The sequence below is a fragment of the Thalassophryne amazonica genome, chromosome 1, assembly GCF_902500255.1.
Source record: "Thalassophryne amazonica chromosome 1, fThaAma1.1, whole genome shotgun sequence".
NCBI lineage: Eukaryota > Metazoa > Chordata > Actinopteri > Batrachoidiformes > Batrachoididae > Thalassophryne > Thalassophryne amazonica.
Window position 1 is genome coordinate 140181172 of NC_047103.1, and position 15957 is coordinate 140197128.

The window sequence follows — 15957 nt, forward strand, 5'->3', positions numbered from 1 at the left end:
CTCTAATTAGCAACTAGTGTGCTCTAGTTAGCACCCTCCTAATGACAGGGCAGCTGTCCCTCTAATGATGGGATGGATGCCTTTCTGATGGCTCCCTTGATGATGTGAATGACTCATTACCATGAACAACAGACTGAAACTCCTTTGACCTGAGTACCCCATTGTAAACAGGGGACAAAGCGTGTCTCAGACCCTCTCCCCGGTTAAGGCTGGGTTTCAAACGTTTCACAAAGAATGCCTCCTTGACCCCTCTCTCAAACCATTTCTTCTCTCTGGCTAATATTTTAACTTCCTTGGCCTCAAATGTGTGGTTAGTGTCTTTAAGGTGGAGATGAACCGCGGACTGAGGTCCACTGGCGCCCTCTCTGCGGTGCTGGTATAGCTTTTTGTGCAACGGCTGCTTAGTCTCACATATGTAGTGTTCATTACAGTTTTCCTGACATCTGATAGAATACACTACATTGCTCTGTTTGTAACTAGGGATCATGTCCTTAGGGTGAACTAATTTCAGTCTCAAGGTGTTAACCGGTTTAAAGTAAACTGGGATTTTGTGCTGTCTGAAGATCCTCTGTAGTTTTTCCCCTACTCCTGCTAAATAAGGGAGAGACACTCCTCTTCTTCTTGTCTTCGTCTCCTGTCTATCTGGTCTCTTTGTTCTCTGGGACTTCTGCACTTTGTCCAGGGACCATCGTGGGTACCCACATATACTGTGAGGGCTTTTCCGGTCATTAGGTGTGCTAACTAGAGCACAATAGTTGCTAATTAAAGCTATTGTTTAGTCACTAGCCTATAGCAGTCTGCCTCTCAGTAGGAGGGGTCTGGTTAGGTTTAAAACTCCAGCTTTTGTTGGCTTCTGTTTTATTCTTTTCTACAGGAGTCAGACAGAAGTCAGACTTCCAGAGCAAGAATTTTAGCTGAGGAAGCTTCTGCGATTTGAAGCGAAACGTCCTCGCATCAAGCAACCCAGTCCAGTCGAAGATTCAAGCTTCTCTACTATGGAAACCAGCTGGACAACTGAGAGCCTACACAGAAACATTAACAGAACTTGATACAAATGCGTAAGTGTTTGGGACTATTTCATGCCAGTCTCAAGATATTTTCATCCTTGGCAACCATTCTCTTCTTCTTTCCCGTCTTCAGTCTTGTCCAATTCGTCTGATGTTAAATCTTTACACCGTTGCTTTTGCTGTTCTTCTCGTTTGCTCTCCTCCTCTTCCCATTCCTCATATGTTTTATTTTATTCACTTGGAAATCCATGTTTTATTGCATTTCTGTCATTCAACTGTCAAAACACAGCTGATCTGCGCCAACTGGTTTGCGCGTTGCTATGGTGACGACCAGAGCGGAGTGATACTACAGTGACTTAACTCGCCAAACTCTGTGTGTGTATACACGAAAATAATGCACGCTAGTTAGACATGGAATTCTCACTGACCATGGTATAAATATTTTTATACATTATAATATTTCTGTATTTTTTTTTATCAGTTTTTGTGTTTTGAGGGGTAATATTTTTGAAAAATTACACAGGCAGTGAAATTAGATTAATAAATCACAAACCTTGTATATAATTAGGTTACTCTCTCTCTCTCTCTCTCTCTCTCTCTCTCTCTCTCTCTCTCTCTCTCTCTCTCTCTCTCTCTCTCTATATATATATATATATATATATATATATATACCAGTCTCACCGCAAGTCGTGATTTAGCAGCAGGAAATATACATTAATCTCTTGGTTCGTGATATTGTGACAAACAACGAGTGGGTGAGCGAATCAGTATATGAGTGAGTGAGTGAGTGAGTGACAGCATTCGGCGCATCCGTCCACCAGTCTGGGTGCTATATTTATGTTTCCGGTAACATGTGACAGCAGTCTGTCTCCGTACTGTTGTCCAACAACATTTGGGCTGTGACTGTGTGGGTGTGCGCGATGTAGTCCAGACTGGATCTGCCCACATTCCAAGTGGTTGTCCAGCAGTCCTACACGGCCGTCCGACTGTCTTTCCCTCCCGACTGCACCTCAAGGTCTGGTTTTTTTTCCCGTTCCAGCTGATTCTGCCTAATTCCTGCACATTCTTGCTATGTGTGATGGGGGTTTTCATGTTAGGTGACATAGTTGGCAGAATTACATTTTGTGGAAGCTAGTTTGTCCGCTAATGGTGTTCACGTTAGCTTAAAAGCTAACTCACACTTAAGAAAGATAACTTTGCCAATTTACTCTAAGCTACTTAGCAGAAGCCCCCAAAATGGCATTCTGTTTCCAAAAAAGGGTATAAACCACAATGCAGGTTTTTGAACCCAGTGACTTTTGGCCTCTAAAAATTGAGTGACTGTCTATTCAAACTTGTTATTACTAAATGGCTAATGGGATATTTTTGCTAAATCCCTTGGATTAAAGATTAAAGTCAACACAACAAGCACAAATTCAGCATTTCATTTGCACTCCATTGTGATGGTGTACATTACCAAAATAGTGTCACAGTCTAAATACCGATGAATCTGACTGTGTATTCAATTTAAGAACATGGAAGAACTTTTTCCTTTGAGGCTGAAATCCTAGAAAGGTGTCAGGGTCGAGACAATCTGCTGGATATCGTCTCCTGTGTCTCCATCCATCTGCTGTGGATCAAAAACCAGACAAGGGACCCAAATGGCTCAGTTGATGTCCCACTGAATGGAAGCATACGTTTCTCAACTGCTGGACAAAGAAGCAGTTGGAGCACCGGCTTCGTCAGCCCACTTTACGCTTGCCTGAGCCTGAACACATGACAAGTGAAACCCGAAGGCACATCAGAGGGGGGGGCGCAAAGCCGAACAGAAGCAGGGAGGAGGGAGGAGATGCTAGAAAAGATTCTAAGTGTTTTGATTTGTGTGTATGCCGGATGTGTGGATGCATGAATCTCTACATCTTCGCTTTTCTCGCCAAGTCTCGCACTCAGCTTCTCTCTCTCTGTCTATTCAATGTTGTTTTCTCAGACCGGAGAGATTGGGCGATTCTTTTCTGTCGGAGGACCATGTGAGGCTCTTGAATGTAAGTGCCTCCTTTGTTGCTTAATTCACTTTCGTTGAGACCGTTTCTATAGTCGCACAATAGGATGTCATAATCAGAGGGGTGGGGTAGCTTTTGGGGAGCCTGATTGCTCCATGTGGTCCAAGCATGGGACTTAAAAACACGTGTATTGCTGCAGTCATTGTTCTAGTGGAGCGTTTCCACAGCTTTTTTGTTTTATTTTAACACCCATTACTGCATGTGCTGTGTGCAACTTTTGGTTAGATATACCTGCTTATCGGCTACCTTTAATGCATTAATGGGCTTAAAATGCACTACATAAGTATAAGATGTGCAAACAAGTGAAATGCAGTACTGTTCAAAATTCAAATGCAGAAAATCACTGTAGTTGACATTTGTATGGTTTGTTGTGATGGTCGTGATTATAATGTTTTTTAAGTTTATTTTAAATCACAAATAGAGTTGCAATACATTTTGTACAACTAAATATGGTCAATTGTGGTTGTCATATTATTACTAGTATTTAAATATAAACCTGGTTTTGATGTTTTTTAGTATGTCAGTAATAATAATGTTTAAAACGTATATTTCTAAATAGTAGAAATCACATTTTGGTAGCCTACTTGCATAATAACTCAGCAACACAGCTGCAATTCAGTTTGTACAAGTTAATCTGTTAAATCATGATTGTCACATAATTATTACTAGAATTTAAACATAAACATAATATAATACAAATATAGTTTTTATGTTTTTACATTTTGTTATGCCAGTGATTATATTTTGTAAAATGTTGCTAATATTGAACACGGTTTTGATGGGGTCAGAGACTGTTTGTTTTAGTATGGCAGTGATTGTAATGTGTTCAGAGTTTATTTCTATTTAGTAACAATTACATGTTGCTCGCCCACTTGCACACAATTTTACCAATAGAGCTGTAAAACATTTTCTTGAAGTAAACATGGTGAAATGTGGTTGTAAAATAATTATTTTCTTTATGCAGAAGTATTAAGGGCCTTAATATTTTTACATAAACAGAATTGTATGTTTTTTTGTTTGTTTGTTTTTGTTTGTTTGTTTGGTTTTTGTATAGCAGTAAATGATCAAAAATGAATTGGGCAAATATCAGGTTAGAACATACCATACCTTTACATACCGAGAAAACTACAATTACTTCTTTATAGCCAAATTTATAATTGAACAAAGAAACAAACAGCAGTCAATTAATAATTAATTGACTGACTTGACAGACTTGCAACCCTCCAACCAAATAATAATAATAATAATAATAAAATAAGATCACACCACATATTTATTTTTTGTCTTGGTGAGTTTTTTTTCTTCAATGTTCTTTTTTTCTTCATAAATGGTTTAGAAGCATTCATTTATTTTGCAGCATCTTCTTGATTTCATTTTAATTTATGTATTGTGCTTGGGTTTTGTTTGTACACTCTTGTATGATTCCGGATTCTTAAACCGTAGTTGAACATGAATTGTTCAGGTGAAACTGGGCATCACAAAAGTATCACAAAAACTAAATTCATCTATTAGTTTGTGATAACGTCACAGAATGCACCACATTTTTGTGATGGTATGAAATGTGGGGTGAAGCAGGGGAGTCTGTGGGGGTCATCGTTAGGGTTAGGTTAAGGGTTAGGGGTAGGGGAAGGTTTATGTTATGTTTAAGGTTATGGTTAGTGGAGGTTGTAGGGTTAATAGTAAAATAAAAATCACAGCATCAGGAAAATGTGACTCATTTCATGACAGGAGCATGAAAAAAAGTGTGAGCATGGGTTGGCATTAACACTGGTCCCTGATGGCCTTTCTTACACTCGTGCCTTCAGCCCTATGTGTTTGTGAACAATATAACTCAAAGATTGTTGTGGTGGTTAATGGTCAATTAAGAACAGAGTGACTTAAATTGTAGAAAAAACAGTGAAAGTTCATGGACAAGAGTCAATATTTTGGTGGAGTGCTTACGTATATTTTATAGGGTATATATAGAACTGGTATTTTGAGAAATTGGTTAAAGATATACCAATGACTAATTCTCAAACTGAGAATTAGCCCAGCTGTGCCAGGCTACTTTTTCCCACCAAATTTTAACTGCTACAAAAAAATAAATAAATAAAATAAAATTCTCTCAGAATGATGTCATTCAAGCATCTTTTGTGCCTTTGTCTCTTTTATCTATTGTTTGGACTTTATTAAAATGTGCACTCACTCTTTCATGATTAAAAATGCAGCTCAGTTTCAATTCTGCCAGATCTGGATGAAAGTGAAGCCTTGGGTATAAAACATTTTCTCCGGGATCACTGAAATGTGATGTGTCTGAAGTGAATTCATACTGACACGACAAATGAATAATGCAGACAGAGTATATGTGCTGTTATCAATTATGAACAACCTTCCTCAGCTGGACATTCAACATACTGCACATCAACGTTGAAAAGGTCTGTTTACCGCCTTGAAGCCTACATCTATCTTTACCAATATATCACCAACAGGTTAATGGCGGTTCATTGTTTGCATAATGCAAATTGCATATTAAACCGTTTATAAGCCTGTATACTCACAATGTGTTGAATACAATGGAGAAATAAATCATCCCACAATGAAATTACCATTTTAACAACTCGAATTGATTTCATTCATATAGTCTGAAATACTATGTAATATGCTTAAAAGGGTCCAATTGCACCAAATTTAATTTGTTTATTACCCAAGGCCATCATATGTGGCCATCGGGTATTGCAAAGACCTTGGGTCCATCCATCCATCCATCCATCAGTCCATCTGTCTGTGCTCAGCATAAATCCTGTCCTGTTATGACCAGAGTCTTCAAATTCACAAGAAACATTCTTGGGACACAGACCTTGGACAAATTCAAACATGGATAACCTTTACCTATTTTAAGAGGTGAAAAAAAATTCTGTTTCAAACGGTTCCATTTTTTTTATTTTTGTATGGCAGAGGTGACAACCAATCAGACGAGAGCGGCACTGTGACATCAGTGGCAGGACTCTCTAAAAATGCTTCATTTATGTGTTTATATAACGTGCGTCTCATATATTTTGTAAAAGCAAGCGACAACTAGACACTTCTAAAACTGAAAATGCTGTTTTTGGAACCTAATAATCTGAAGTGATTTACAAGACATTAGGCAGACATTAGCATGATGACGTACAAGCTGGTAGCTAGCTGCAACGTCTGTTTTGTGTGTGTGCAAATATGACATTTTTGTGATATATTATGTAAAAGTTAGCAAGAAATAAACACTTCTAAAAGTAAAAACGCTTTTTTTGTAGACTACACTGCTTCACAAGACATTTCGTGGACGTCAGCATGCAGCGCTAACGTCTGCTAACTTCTGCTAACTTCTGCTCTTGTCAAAAGCTCAGAAACATAAATATTGTTCATGATCGATATATATATAGATAGATAGATAGTAACTACCAATAGAACATTTTGTTAAACCAACTGAATTAAAGCTAAACATCTACACTGCCAGCACATCCTGATAGTTTTGGCTCCATTGTGGTGGTGTGCAGCAGCAAAATAAATATAAATAACAATAATAAAAAAGTGTCCCTGCCCATATTCTTATGGACCTGGCTCTAAATATGGTTGAGGTTTCATGTTAAACATTCTCAAAGTCCCACAGTTTTGTGTCTGGTCATGCAAAACCTAGTCAGCCATAAGCTAAACTCAGACTTGACAGTTCATTTTCAACTTCTGTGACATATGTCACAGGAAGTGATGTGATTATAGTGTGCAATTATGATTTTTTTTTTTTCTATTTTATTATTGCACATGTTTGGATTGCAAATTGCAAATACTGATTTTTTTGTTTTTTTATGTCTGTGCGAGTAGAAACTTTCCTGCTATAGCTAAAGCTAAATTTGTGTGACTTACGTAACAATAGTTCATATCTTGATTGCAGCTTATCCACAATCTGTTCGATGTGGAGCCACGCCCCCACCCTTTAAAGAGGGTTTGGTGAGTAGCAGCCCCTTTCCATTTATGCTAACTGGTGCGGAATCACACATTTCGTTGTGCGTCGGTGGCACATGGTGACCCAGACTGTGCTGATCTTTCATATTTTTATAACATTTTCAGTCTCTCTTGTCCTTGTTATAGATTCCCCACAGTCAGATGTTTTATTAGTGGTGACATTTGTGCAGAGCATACATTTGGTAATGTGACAGTTGCATACCTGGAGCTAGTGATGCTGAGATAAAATGAAGTGGAACAGTGCTTGAAGGAAGATTTGGCGACATGCCGTGAAGTTGGAGCATGCATAAAGGTTACAGCTTAGTCACAGTGCTGATACAGACAGATGGCCACTGATAGCGATGCAGACGCTGCCTTTGAGCTCACGTGGAATTGTTTGTGCATTTCAAAGCTATTGTGATAATTAACAGTGTATACAAAACTGCTCTTCGTATTTTGAGAATCTTCTTTTTAATTGATCGTACGCCCCATAAGGTGACATTGAAACCTCAATTTCTACTAGCTGATGGCTTTCAAGCCCATTTTTAATTTGCCGCAACCTGCTGTTGTAGGAAATAATTCACAGCCATTTCTGTGCATTCAAGGATGTTTTTAATATTGCACCACCAGCTGTCCAAGTATTGTAAGCACCAAATGTGCTTCCAGAAAGCTTTATTTTGATTGACCAAAAAAACGTGGTCAAAAGTTGAGCTTTTAGAGAGTTTTTTTGCTTTTTGTTCAGTGCAATAGTCAAATACACTGCACATACTGTAGGTGGGTTCTCATTGCAGGTATTCTCTGCATGCATGCAAATTTGTTTATACACCACACTAGCTAAAGCCTTACTCTAATTCTGTGTTGTCATCATAGTGGGTCTACTGTGATGACAAAGAGCAAACAGATAGACCCCAAATTAACTTGCTGTAACTCTTTGCCTTCAGCTGTTGAAAATGTACATAGTGGATATTGAATGTGGAATAGAAGATGATGATTTGTATGTTGAACATCACATTTTGGATGTGTTGACTGTTTTTTTTTGTAAAATGTCAATGTTATCTTCCATTGTTACCTGGAAGAAAACAGTGGTTATCTTGAACTCAGTTAGCTATATCAATAGCTTTACCTGTCTATAACTAGTTATCTACCTATCTATATCAATACCCCAGCTGAGTTCACCCAACTATATAGATTGCGGTAACTATCTACACCTATTTATCTACCAGTCTATATCGATACATGAGTCGAGCCTTAAAGTAGACCTGCTTTAAAATAAATGCAGTCAGATCTTTGGACCAAAAAATGACATATTTACACATAAGATCCTTCTGAATGTGGTAAAGTAAATCTCCAAGCCCAGATCTGTCATTCAACGGAGAAACTCAGAGAGTGCTTCTAGTCACTGACGCCATAACATCTACACGCCGTGGAATCATTGAACCTAAAAATGTCTAACAATGATGTTTCAGTAGTAAAAAAAGTTTCATCTTCTGTGACTGGATAGCATGTATCCTTAACGTTTGGCATCACAGTTTATTGCAACTTGCACCTTTCCCAGAAGCTACTGTCATCTGAGCACTGATATTGATATTGCATGTGCTTATAGAAAAAACAAATAAGAGACAAAATTCATTATTCAACTAAACTGCAAATATATGAATTTTTTTTTAACATTTATGAAACACTTCTCTAAACAAGGCCATAGGGTCACTGACCCTAAAGAGATTCCCTCCTTGGCACAGTGATCTATTCAACAATTCAGTATTACAACCAAAACTATGATACATACACTTTTCTTTCCTTTATATTTGACATCCTTGATCATGAAAACATACCACTAGAACTTGGAATCACTTTTATGTCTTTATTAGTTCAAAAGTTATTGTATAAAAACGATTTTTCGGTAATGGCGGTTTTCTTCTGGATCTAGCTCCATAACATTTGAAGCTACATCAAATCTGATGACATCTTACTGAATCAGTACAGATTCAGCTACAATTTGGTGTTAGTTGTGCATCTCTAGCTTCATTTGTCACCTCACACTGACACATTTTCCATTTTCCCTATATTTTTGCATATTCTGGATCACCAGATCCGGAATCCGGATCCGATCATCACCAAACTTTGTTGTTTGATAGAACATTTGACTATGTTACACCCTATTTTTTTTCAAGCCTTTCTGCCTTGTTTTTGTGGAGTTAGAAACTAGAATGTCAAAATTCCCCCTATCCCGCAATGATGAAGAATCCTTTCAAAAAATCCTGGATCTGGATCTTGATCCGGTTCACCACTAAAATTTAATCATTTGTTCCTCTTGTCATTTCCAACCACTCCACAAAATTTCATCAAAATCCGTTCAAAACGTTTTGAGTTATCCTGCTGACAAACAGACAGACAAACAAACAAACGCGACCGAAAACATAACCTCCTTGGCGGAGGTAAAAATGACAAATTTACAGCTAAAATTTGGCCCTCTGCAAAACTGTCATCACTGATCCAGACATCCAATGATTTATAAAGGAAAATCATGAAAATTATCAGGGGTGCCCAAACTTTTGCATACAACTGTAGACTGCAGTAACTATCTACATCTATTTATCTACCAATCTATATCAATACCTGACTTGAGTTCACTCACTTATATCTATAGCTGTACCCATCCATACCTACTTATCAGTATCAGTCCAGGAGTTGAGCTCATTCAACTATCTATATTGTACATCTATGTTGGAATATTGGCATGCATTTATGCAAATCACTTTGCCTTGTGTCTTCAGTGAAATATTGCTTGAGATGCGTTTTTTTTTTTTTGTTTGTTTGTAAAATAGGTACATTGTTGGATCATATTAGAATATTACTTTATAATGTAATTTAGCCCTTGAAAGACATTCATTTAAATATTTCCCCTATTGAAATCTTTGCTATTTGAAGCATGTTCAGTTTTTATACACATGTTTTGCCATATTTGAATCTCACCATTGGCTCAAGCCAGGAGGCCTTGGCTTCAGCTGCTGCCAATACATGCAATTCTTTTCATGCCCAGCCAACCACCCCACATTCCAACTATAAAATATTATCCCTCTACAGAGGACTCAAGAGCTTGGCATTCAAGTTTCAGCTCCCCAACAGTCAGACTTTGGCTTCTCGCCACCTCCTTCTCTCAGGGGAAAAAAAAAGCGTTAAAGAAAATCAGTTTGAATAGAAACACAGCGCAAGTGAGAATTTGGAGAAAAGTAGGGGGAGTTTCAAATGGAAGTAGGAGCATTTTGTTTGCAATGGCCCCTTTTCGACCACCCTGGGGGTGTTGGACTGCATGAAAGAGCTGGTTTGTTCTATGGGTGACCAAACATGGCTCTTGAGTGTTTATCCGCACAAAAACTGAGAGAGCCAAAGACACTTGATTAAATTGAGCGTGAACTAGTCATCTGCCCTCTTCTGTTGCATCTCCAGTGGCTAGGCAGAACTTTGGCCATATGGGGATCTGAACTGCTCAATTCTTTGTGCATTTATGCCAGCCACTACAAAGCAATCGTGGACTATTGTTAAATGCAGTGGGAAACTTGTGAAAATATCACTAGCCCTTGTTGACACACCTATGGCACTTTACCTAGAACAATTTTATCCATCTTTGTTTCAGGGTTGTCAACTCTCATGCATCTGGCGTGACGCTCACTCTTTCGGCATCAACCTCACGCTCTCATGCACAAAATAAAAAATATCTCCTGTTTATTTTCTGTTGATGACTAGATTAGACCAGATCAGACCACAGCGCATTGTTTCTTAATGAAAAGAGAGGACAAGGCGGGCACCCGAAACAGCTGTTAACATCTGCTGACAACATTCTGACTGTAATATTCTGTGATCACTGATTCAATGAAAACCTGTCACCTGATACGTCAGCTGCCTCGTGAAAAGTTTATACAGGGTCCAAGCAAAGCTTTGGAGCTTATAAGTTCTAAGTCAGCCAACTGAGGCGGCATAAAAATTTTTGGATTACGAGGTAAGCCCATCAAAAGCCTAACTTTGGGTCCCTTGCCACAACATATGGAGCCTCATCAGACTAATTGTGTGTTGAGACAGTCAGCTACAACTAGTTGCAAACTTGGTAATTTAAAGAAAACATTATTTTATGTCCTGGTTAGCAAGTATTCATGATTGTAAGTCTATTTGTGCACATGCGCTGAAAATGTGTGGTTGCTGATAGAGGTGATACCGGGAATTTTGGCATTGATCCGATACCAAGTAAATACAGGCCCAGTATCGCCGATATCAATACCGATACTGATACTTTCTCATATTTAAGCTTCACAGATCCAAAGGATCCAAAAGACCTAGGATAGAATTTCGCCAAACATTGTACATGACAACAAAATACTTTATTATCACAAGCACCATTTTTGTTTAAAAAATATCACTCAGCACAACTTAAAACAAAATCTCCTGAGGTAGAGGGCTGACAAACCACAATACAAGGGTGCGCTGCTCCGTGTTTTGTGACACAGCGCAGCTCTGCTCTTATACAGACAGAGTAGACTTTGATGAATCTGTGTGCGCAGCAGTCAGTGCATGTGGGAGAGAAAAAAAGCTTGAGTATCGATCTTTTTACACGAAGATCGTTCAATATCAATACCACTGTTGGTATCAATATTATCGATATTAGGATCAATGTGCCCACCTCTAGTTGCTGATGCATTTTACTGATAATTATTACTGCGAAGAAACTGAAGCCACTGAATCAATATGAAGCAATTGTGTTGAAACCATTCACAGTGTTTGAAGCAATTAAATATGGCGACATCTGCTGACCAATCTTTAACATAGCACTTGCATGGAACAATTGATTTTAATTTGTATAAAATGTAAACATGCAAAAAATAATACAAAAATATATAAACTAAACACATAAATACATAAAATACAGGGTAACAGTTTTGTGTTCCATACATACACAAAACCCATAACAGTTAATAAAATAAAAATATATAGTATTTTTTTTTTCTCAATAATAAATACATTGGTTGTTCTCTTGTTGAGCCACTTCTTGGAATAAAAACTGTATGACCCTGTTTTTAAAAAGAGGCTTCGATTCACAAAGTCTAATTTGACGAGGCGGATCATTAAATAGTTTAGCTCCAGTGTACTTGAAGGACGCCCACAGGTCTTCACCTGAGGAATGACCAGAGACAAGGTACTTGACTGAGTATTAATTTTGTGCTGTGCAGCTGTAAATTTAAAAGAAGTGAATGATCCTGTTCTGCATAATCTGCAACCTCCTTGATTATTCTTGGTAAGGCCAGAATACCAGGCTACACTGGCGTACTCCATGTGACACTGTATCAAAGCTGTTGGAAGACTTTTTCTCATATGCAAATCCAAATCTTTGGCCCGTCTGTATAACAACTTTAATTTTGCATTTGACATGCTGATCACTTTGTCAGCTATAAGATCATCAGATAAGGTCTGATCTAAGTCAAGACCAATATATTTTACAGAGGATTTACTTATAATTTTATTTTACTAACACATGTTACAATTATTAATAATATACTTGTGTTATAATGTGATTGTGCCATCATAACATACTGTATCTATATACATAAAGGGCTACGTCTGTCTGTCTGTCCCAGATAAACTCCCAGACTATAATATGTAGCATTAAAAAACATATATGTATATGTTCTGAATCCTCATGACATGGGGAACAAACTGGTACCATTTTATAAAAAGTTGAACTGAACATTATCCCCAAAATAACCATTACAGTGTTGTACCATATGCTTTTCATCCTGCCACTTCTGTCTGTCTTTCTGTCTGTCCGGGATAAACTCCCAAACTATAATATGTAGCCCTAAAAACTATATATATATTCTGAATCCTCGTGACATGGAGAATAATCTGGTAACATTTTTTTTTTTTTTAAGTTGAACTGAAAATTACCCCCAAAATAGCCAGCTGTGGGTATGACCAGGCAGATTCAAATTTCCAGCCCTGTATATGTGTTGGCCATCTCTGTGTATTTAATCCCTTTCTACAGCACACTCAGCACAGCACAGCCATAGGACACTCAGCAAAGCAACAACATGCTTAGGCTGAGGCTGTGGGTATGACCAGGCAGATTCAATTTTCCAGCCCTGTATATGTGTTGGCCATCTCTGTTTATTTAATCCCTTCCTTCAGCTACTTTATGTTCTCAACTGTTAAGCACCTGACTGTCCTGTACAACCCAGTTTGCCTTCCTGTCTGAATACATTCATTTTATGTTTGTAAAATTGCAATGTAAAAACAGTGAAATACACCACTGCCTCAATTTTGATTCATTGACATTTACATTTACTGTTACCTACCTTTTGTGTGTAATTTTGTTATAAATTTGATTGCAAAACAAAGTGTGCATGAAGGACTTCAAATGTGTTTGTCTTTTAACCAAGTATTTTCACTTAGTTTGGGGAGTCGACCTCTTATAGTTCTGCTGGACAAACTTTAGCCCATTCATCCATCCATCCATTTTCTTCCGCTTTATCTGGAGTCGGGTCGCGGGGGCAGCAGCTGAAGCAAAGCCGCCCAGACCTCCCGATCCACACAATTTCTAAGACATCAGCATTACAAAAACTGTAAATTGTGAAATAAATAAATAAATAAATAAATTGTGAATAAATAAATAAATAATAATAATAATAAATAAAAATAATAAAATAAAAATAATAAATAAAATAAAATAAAAATAATAATAAAATAAAATAAAAATAATAAATAAATAAATTGTGAAATAAAACAAATTGTGAAATGTTAGCCCTATTGTGGGCTGTTATGACCATAGTTGTACAAAATTAAGTTGTACAACAATGATTGTATTTAAATGATCTTATTTAAAAAAATACTTTTGTGGACTCTTGCTGTAATATGTTGTCAGTGGTTGAGATCATTGCTGTATTTCTGTGTAGGCTCTCAGTTGTCCAGGTGGTTTCCATAGTAGAGAAGCTTGAATCTTCGACTGGACTGGGTTGCTTGACGCGAGGAGGTTTTGCTGCTTCAAATCGCAGAAGCTTCCTCAGCTAAAATTCTTGCTCTGGTGGTCTGACTTCTGTCTTGACTCTTGTAGAGAAAAATAATCAAGAAGTCACAAAAGCTGGAGTTTTAAACCTAACCAGACCCCTCCTACCGAGAGGCAGACTGCTATAGGCTGGTGACTAAACAATAGCTCTAATTAGCACCTATTGTGCTCTAGTTAACACCCTCCTAATGACAGGGCAGCTGTCCCTCTCCTGATGGCTCCCTTGACGACTCTGCTGATGACGTGAATGACTCATTACCATGAACAAAAGACTAAAACTGCTTTGACCTGAGTACCCCATTGTAAACACGGGATAAAGCATGTCTCAGACCCCCTCCCCAGTTAAGGCTAGGTTTCAAACGTTTCACAAAGAATGCCTCCTTGACCCCTCTCTCAAACCATTTCTTCTCTCTGGCTAATATTTTAACTTCCTTGTCCTTAAACGTGTGGTTAGTGTCTTTAAGGTGGAGATGAACTGCAGACTGAGGTCCACTGACGCCCTCTCTGCGGTGCTGGTATAGCCTTTTGTGTAAAGGTTGCTTAGTCTCACCTATGTAGTGTTCGTTACAGTTTTCCTGACATCTGATAGAATACACTACATTGCTCTGTTTGTAACTAGGGATCCTGTCCTTAGTGTGAACTAATTTCTGTCTCAAGGTGTTAACCGGTTTAAAGTAAACTGGGATTTTGTGCTGTCTGAAGATCCTCTGTAGTTTTTCCCCTACTCCTGCTAAATAAGGGAGAGACACTCCTCTTCTTCTTGTCTCCGTCTCCTGTCTATCTAGTCTCTTTGTTCTCTGGGACTTCTGCACTTTGTCCAGGGACCATCGTGGGTACCCACATACTGTGAGGGCTTTCCGGACAAGTTGTTGTTCTTTAGCCCTTCCCTCTGCAGTTGTGGGCACCTGTTGGGCTCTGTGTTGAAGCGTCCAGATCACCCTGAGCTTGTGTTCAAGGGGGTGGTTTGAGCCAAAGAGCAGATATTGGTCAGTGTGAGTTGGTTTTCTGTAAACCCCTGTCTGGAGCTGCCTGTTCTCGCCAATCGTAACATCACAGTCCAAGAAGGCTAAATGGTTGTTTATGGCATCCTCACGTGTGAACTTGATATTGGCGTTCACCAAGTTGATGTGTTCTGTAAAGTCCTCAACTTCCTGTTGCTTGATTTTAACCCATGTGTCATCAACATATCTGAACCAGTGACAGTCAAGGCTGTCTTCTCCACTCGCTCCATGTACAGATTGGCCACAATGGGGGATACCGGAGACCCCATTGCACAGCCATGAATCTGCCTGTAGTAATTCCCCCTAAACAGGAAATACGTGGTGTTAAGACAGATCTCCAAGAGCTGGCAGATTTGGTCTGGTGTGAGTTTGGTCCTTTCAAGTAGAGACACATCCTCCAGCAGTCTCTGCCTCACAACTGAGACAGCCTCAGCGGTGGGGATGCAGGTGAACAACGAAGTCACATCAAAAGACACAATTGTTTCATTGCTGTAGGCATCTAAACCTGATGGAAATCTTTGTGGTGTGTCGGTGATGTATGTATGTGAAAAATAAAACAAAACACTACTCCAGGTATGTTTTTGATGAGAATATGACATAACTTTGTTACAAGGTCAAACGTTGATGTTGTGTGACAAAGGCATTTTAATAATAACTCACTTAAAGAAATAATGGCAGAACTCACATATAAGTAAATAAATCCCCAAAACGATTAATCGAAAAAATAATCGACCGATAAACTGATTAGTAAAATAATCGTTAGTTGCAGCCCTAGTGTTTAGGCTGAAATAAAATATGTCTTTCCTAAAAAATCAAAGTCCGGATTTCAAAAAAGGAGAGAAAAAAGGACAGGGAAAGAAAACTAAATGAGGGAAAGCAGCTGCTAACCAAATTCTTTAAAAAGAGAG

General features: G+C 38.3%; 1 protein-coding gene across 1 annotated transcript in view; it reads left to right on the plus strand.

The window, feature by feature from the left end:
- The first annotated feature begins 2971 nt into the window (after positions 1 to 2971).
- The window catches only part of LOC117514984 (E3 ubiquitin-protein ligase Midline-1-like), a 159788-nt gene continuing 146802 nt past the window's right edge, over positions 2972 to 15957 (plus strand). Inside the window, exon 1 of the mRNA XM_034175554.1 lies at positions 2972 to 3028. The gene's annotated coding sequence lies outside the window, so the exon portion shown is untranslated. The remainder of the gene's footprint in view (positions 3029 to 15957) is intronic.